The 6773-nt window shown below is 32.6% G+C and overlaps 1 long non-coding RNA gene across 1 annotated transcript; it reads left to right on the top strand.

Annotated features, from left to right (window-relative positions):
* The first annotated feature begins 537 nt into the window (after nt 1-537).
* On the top strand, nt 538-5353 carry LOC148274304 (uncharacterized). The gene is made up of 2 exons (XR_015824329.1): nt 538-689; nt 3112-5353. It is a non-coding gene; the product is annotated as an uncharacterized LOC148274304 (long non-coding RNA).
* Nucleotides 5354-6773: the final 1420 nt, after the last annotated feature.

The following is a 6773-nucleotide window of genomic DNA, read 5'->3' as shown; positions in this document are numbered from 1 at the left end:
CCCATCTCTAACATTTTTGCAAAATGATGTAACCTTGTAAGAACGTCGTTAATAATTAGGTTTATTTTAGTTTTAAAGCTGATTTTATATATTTATGTTGATTTATGTGTCAAGCATTGTATTACAAATATTAATTAACACGCCAGATACGAATGACTTTTTGTGTGTCAATATAAATAACTCCTTTGACGTTACTACAAAGTTATGTTGTCACTTTTTCTGACAAATGTCATTCTAATCAAGCTATGTTTTAACGACCATAGAGAGTTGTATAATTTTATAGAAGATTGATGGTATTTAAATATGCTATTCAAAAAGTACTTTTGGGTCTAAAATAATCCCAAGATATTTAATTTCGCGCTTTCTCATTAGTACCTACATTATTGTTAAGTTTGTAATCAAAATTAAAATAAATATTCATTGTAATAATGTGCCAACTAACAGTACAACACTATAGTGACATAATCTATTACGTACGTAGAAATACCAAGAAATAGATAATTTTTCAATATTTTATAATGTTCTATTACAGTATTATTTATTTGTGTGAAGAACTAACTTTGTGGTTATTCATTATTATAAAATAAACATAAAACAATAGTTTTATAAATAAAAGCTTTGTTTTTAGGCATTTATTTTTTATTCTTTCTACCGACCGGTTTTAAAGCCTCACAAGCTTCTTTATCGAGGTATACTTGACTAATAAATCTAATCCTATTTTATTTTAACAGTGTTGACATATTACAACAGTGATGAAGAATTATGTAAACTAACTGAATAATAGTTCAAACTAAACAAATTAGTTGAAGTAAAATATATATTTTTTTAAATGCAAAAAAGTAAACAAGAAATATTTCTAAGAACACAAATAAAAGATAACAATTAACATATATTACAACAGATATGAAGAACATTCAAGAAAAGGTAATATAGAAGTCTAGGCATCTACAGGGCTTATGACCTGTCAATGGCTGGTTTAAGTGGCCACTTTACACACTGTGCAACATTCACCATTCTGCTTATATTTGAACATCTATATTCCTTCACTTCTTTCATCTGTTGATGTTTGTGAAGTTAAAGAGCTGAAACCTTTATTTATGCGGGTGAGATTCATCTTATTGAATTATTTCACCTACATACTAGGCAACGCTTGAAAATGTTATTTTTTTCAATTTCTATACTTCTTCATGGACCAGGTAATTTATCAACAATATTTTGAGTTTGTCCAAATTTTTGTAGACAAGGACTGGATTCAACTCCCTGGGGAGCTGTTTATATTAACATATTACAACAGAGATGAAGAACATTTAATTATAATAATATTAGCTTTTCTTCAATGTTCTTCATCTCTGTTGTAATATATGTAAACTAACTGAATAATAGTTCAAACTAAACAAATTAGTTGAAGTAAAATATATATTTTTTTAAATGCAAAAAAGTAAACAAGAAATATTTCTAAGAACACAAATAAAAGATAACAATTAACATATATTACAACAGATATGAAGAACATTCAAGAAAAGGTAATATAGAAGTCTAGGCATCTACAGGGCTTATGACCTGTCAATGGCTGGTTTAAGTGGCCACTTTACACACTGTGCAACATTCACCATTCTGCTTATATTTGAACATCTATATTCCTTCACTTCTTTCATCTGTTGATGTTTGTGAAGTTAAAGAGCTGAAACCTTTATTTATGCGGGTGAGATTCATCTTATTGAATTATTTCACCTACATACTAGGCAACGCTTGAAAATGTTATTTTTTTCAATTTCTATACTTCTTCATGGACCAGGTAATTTATCAACAATATTTTGAGTTTGTCCAAATTTTTGTAGACAAGGACTGGATTCAACTCCCTGGGGAGCTGTTTATATTAACATATTACAACAGAGATGAAGAACATTTAATTATAATAATATTAGCTTTTCTTCAATGTTCTTCATCTCTGTTGTAATATATGTAAACTAACTGAATAATAGTTCAAACTAAACAAATTAGTTGAAGTAAAATATATATTTTTTTAAATGCAAAAAAGTAAACAAGAAATATTTCTAAGAACACAAATAAAAGATAACAATTAACATATATTACAACAGAGATGAAGAACATTCAAGAAAAGGTAATATAGAAGTCTAGGCATCTACAGGGCTTATGACCTGTCAATGGCTGGTTTAAGTGGCCACTTTACACACTGTGCAACATTCACCATTCTTCTTATATTTGAACATCTATATTCCTTCAATTCTTTCATCTGTTGATGTTTGTGAAGTTAAAGAGCTGAAACCTTTATTTATGCGGGTGAGATTCATCTAATTGAATTATTTCACCTACATACTAGGCAACGCCTGAAAATGTTATTTTTTCAATTTCTATACTTCTTCATGGACCAGGTGGATTTATCAACAATGTTTTCAGTTAGTCCAAATTTTTGTAGACAAGGACTGGATTCAATATTTGTTTATATTAGCATATTAGTATTTTTTTTGTCCTAGTTTTAATTTTTAGTGGTATTTAATTTTATTAGTGCCTGTATCTATTACAAGAAATTGTATTTACCATCCTTAGAATGGACTGCATAAGTCCGTCAAATAAATAAATGAAAAAAAAAAAAACACAACAGAGATGAAGAACATTTAAAAGAAAGCAATATAGAAGTCTAGGCATCATGGCCACTTAAACCAGCCATTGACAGGTCATAAGCCCTGTAGATGCCTAGACTTCTATATTTTGTGACAATGTATGTAAATTTAGGTCAAAAATTATAGAAATTTTGAGAGAAGCAGATATTTAACTTTATTATTTTTATTATATACATATTTTTTCATTTTGTTTCTTTTACATATATTATATTGAACATAATTAAATTATTGTCTTAAGAGTAAACAATATTTTTGTGTGTGCATTAGTTTCTTACACTAATATACAAAGAAATTGGCAATAGATGTGTACATACTGTTTGTTTACCTAATAAAATAAATAAATATTACCTTCTCTTAAATGTTCTTCATCTCTGTTGTAATATGTTAATATAAACAGGGAGTTGAATCCAGTCCTTGTCTACAAAAATTTGGAAAAACTCAAAATATTGTTTGTTCTATTGCTTTACAGCTGATGAACCCATTGCGGAGAGATGAAGCTGGTTTGTTGCCTAGTCATGGCGTTAATGTTCGCGTCGCAAGCGCCGGCCACGGCGGCAGGCAACTTTAGGCGGCTCCAGCGACCGCGAGACCTGGACACCTTGACGTGTTCAGTCGTCGCTGACAAAAATGGCCCTGCTGCGTTCTCCGCGAAAACCGAACCGGGGCATTTGACACAATTGAAAATTAAGAATATCCGCCACTCTGCGAAGGTCCACGCGTCACTCTTCACCAACGTGTCATCGCTGATGAAGCTCAATCTCTCTGGGAACCGAAGATTGTGCATCGAAGGGATGGCGACATCCACATACCGAGTCTACAAACATTCGTCTTGATCGACTCATCACTGTCGCCTTGCAACAAACACATCAGATTTCAGATCCCCAATTACGATTTCTAGACGTTTCTTCAAACAACGAGAACAATACGGTAATATTACGTCGGAATCCAGACGCATGTTGGAACTCCAAGAGCTGCCATCTCTTCAGGTGTTGATACTAACGCGCGCGTCATTCTTTCCGGCTGTCGTATTGTCCTCATTTGGGTTCGTTAAGAATCTCAGATTCCTAGACGTCTCGTTTTCTCGAAATGTGACTTTTGGCGACGGGTTCTTCCCTGCCGCGCGCAATATCAAAACTCTGAATATGACAAACTCGAGTTGTTCCTTGCACGGACCATCCGACTTCTCCCGCGCTGGGGCACTCGACGAACTGAATCTGTCGAATAACAGTCTGACTTTTGAATCCGTGTCAAATATGAAACTACCTTCGTCTTTACGTTCGCTCAATTTATCTTGCAACAGAATTGAAATGTTGTCCTTTAACAAGAATAGTATCTTCGATTTCATCGGCTCCGTAGAAGTTCTAGATTTGTCGTACAACAGTATTACGGATGCGAGTTTAACTTCCAAGAAAATTGAGATAGAATCGTATCGCTAAACTTGTCATACAACAAAATGAAAATAATTTCTGTTGACATATACTTTCCACTACTTTTATCTTTGGACCTTTCGCACAATGAGTTAGATTCTATCGGTACTTTCGTTTTTCGTTATTTTTTAAACGTGACTTCGTTGAACTTGTCTTTCAACAAATTGAAATATCTGGAGAGACAAATATTCGAACAAAACGACAATTTAAAAATATTGCTATTACGTCACAACAGTCTAAAACAATTAGACGTTTCAACATTTTACTCTCTCAGATCTCTCTTCGCTTTGGACGTGAGTAATAATTATTTGACGAATTTGACAGAAGACTTCGTTTACTTCTTAACTAATCTTCGGCTGCTGGATGTTTCGTGCAACAGGCTGTCAAAACATCGCTGTGCACCTTTCAGTGGACCCAGATGTAGTATTGTCCCTTCGCATTCACGGGAACCCATGGCAATGCGGGTGTCTGGACGACATTTACCTCGGGAATATCATAATGGATGAACATTTGCTGTTCAGTGGAAGATACCCGAGTTGCTACGTCGGTAATTATAATGCAAGTTCATGCGATGACGTGACTCTGACGAGCGAGGACTACGTGGCTTGGGAGAAGTCCATATCGCAACTGGTATGCCATGTCTAAACACTGACCCTCAGCCATAGAATTAAGAAAAGTCCGGAAACCGCATACGCACATTAGACAGAAGGCGACTTAACTGCTCATTAATGAGTAGGTTTACGTTTGCCCCATTAGTTTCTTTGTAGACGTCGCTCAGTACGCAACTCCTGATTTGAATTCAACTATGCCGTGATGTGTCGTTTAAAGTGTAGAAATACTGACAGGGTTTTAAAGAAACAGGATGGCATCACACTTCATGTGTAATTAACAAACGAATGTTTAAGTAGCAAATGAATTACTTAAAAATTTAATTATTTTTCCATCTGTTAGATTGTCGAAGAAACAAAATGAAGTGTAGATTGCCGTAGTGTTGCCAGGGTAGATTTTTTTTACCCTACTTTGCTCATTTAATGAAATAACTAATAAAAATTAGACCTCGGATTAAACAACGCCGTGGGGGACATTTGAACGACATTATCTTTAAAACATCAAATATTATTTAACATGATATAAAAATATCCGTTTTGTGTCAAATAAAATTTGTTTTATATTTTAAGTTCAAAGTTCATAAATTCAATTACTCTTATTAATGACCCTTTATTTGTCTAATCTGTTGTGTCAATCAATGTTTCCGCGTGCAAAATAAAATTTTAGAGAAATTAACGGATTAATTTTTTTTACCTTACATTTGTGTTATGATTATTTTTTTTCCCATCAAGCAACATTACCCGGCGACTTAAGAACGTTTTAAAATGAATAATTGTTGTATCACAAGTAATTAGTTGGCTAAGGAATGTAAACGCGGAATCGGAGAGTGTCGTACATAGTTAGTACCTACGTATGAAGTTGCAAACAGCTCCGTACTTCTAGTGACTATTATATTATGTATTACATAATCAATTGTTTACTGCTATGATTATTTCTGTTAAACTCTTTATCGTAAAAGATTCCTTGAAGCGTTGATGTATAAATATTCATTTTATTTACTTAACTTTTTGTACTACTGTTATTGTACATTGGCGGGCTTATTGCCAAATGGCAATTTCTTCCAACCAACCAATAAAATAAAGTTTTATTTTTATAATTCAAGTTACAGAACATATTCAATAGGAAAAAAAAGATGTTAAATATATAAAAACGAAAATAAACGTATGTGTTTATAAATTACCTTAAATCAAAACTATGACTCAATGGGAAAAAGGAAAAAAGAGGAAAGAGGAAAAAGGAAAGGAGGAGAGATTAACTCATGTGTGGCTATGCGGTAACGGATGTCTACCTCGGGTAAAAAACATTTAATAACTCTCTTATTTTTTTAAATAACCAACTCATATTTTTTTGTAATCCTTATATGGACTTTTTTACACCAAAATAAGGAAACATTTTTATAAAAAATGCACGGGCTTTTTCTATAAAAAACAATTTCTTCATTTTGTAAAATAAATTAAAACAAACGAAAGAGATGCCAGTATTATAAGTAGTTTATTAAATTTTATAAGAAAGAGCACGAGAATATAGCATATCAGAAGACCGACAAGGACACTATTTGTTAGGGGCGGAGCTTGAGTGACCGAGAAAACAATACCGAAAGAGCACGATACAGAATTATACCACTTGTGGGACAGAGAACACATCAGTCGCGTGAAGTTTTTTGTAGTATACTGAGCTGACGCTGTATTTAACACACCGTGTTCCCGAATGTTTCTACAATTTATTCACAATTTATCTGATTTAAATTATTTTTTGACAACTCTTGATGGAATTTCATTGTAATGATGTAATATTTACATACATTTACATATAAGTTATTAATCAAAAATACTTGGTACACTTCCACTCATTTCCACACTTAAGATAATATTTTGATTTCTATAAATCATCCTTACATTGTATAATATTCGCCAGTCTGAAGATGTCCATTAGAGGATGAAAGCGCTAATTGGTCAAACAAATAATTGGAAGTGTACCCAAGGAAGTGTGCAAAGTTATTTCATTTAAAGTGTTCAAAAAATTTGTTTGTAACTAGTTTTAAAAAACGTGTTTACGTTGTCATTTTTGTGTATGTTTAATTATGATTTGATTATAT

Source organism: Micrasema longulum, unplaced genomic scaffold (assembly GCF_059751315.1).
Source record: "Micrasema longulum isolate JH-2025_06_02 unplaced genomic scaffold, ASM5975131v1 h1tg001693l, whole genome shotgun sequence".
Classification (NCBI taxonomy): domain Eukaryota; kingdom Metazoa; phylum Arthropoda; class Insecta; order Trichoptera; family Brachycentridae; genus Micrasema; species Micrasema longulum.
This window is presented reverse-complemented; position numbering and strand designations above follow the sequence as displayed.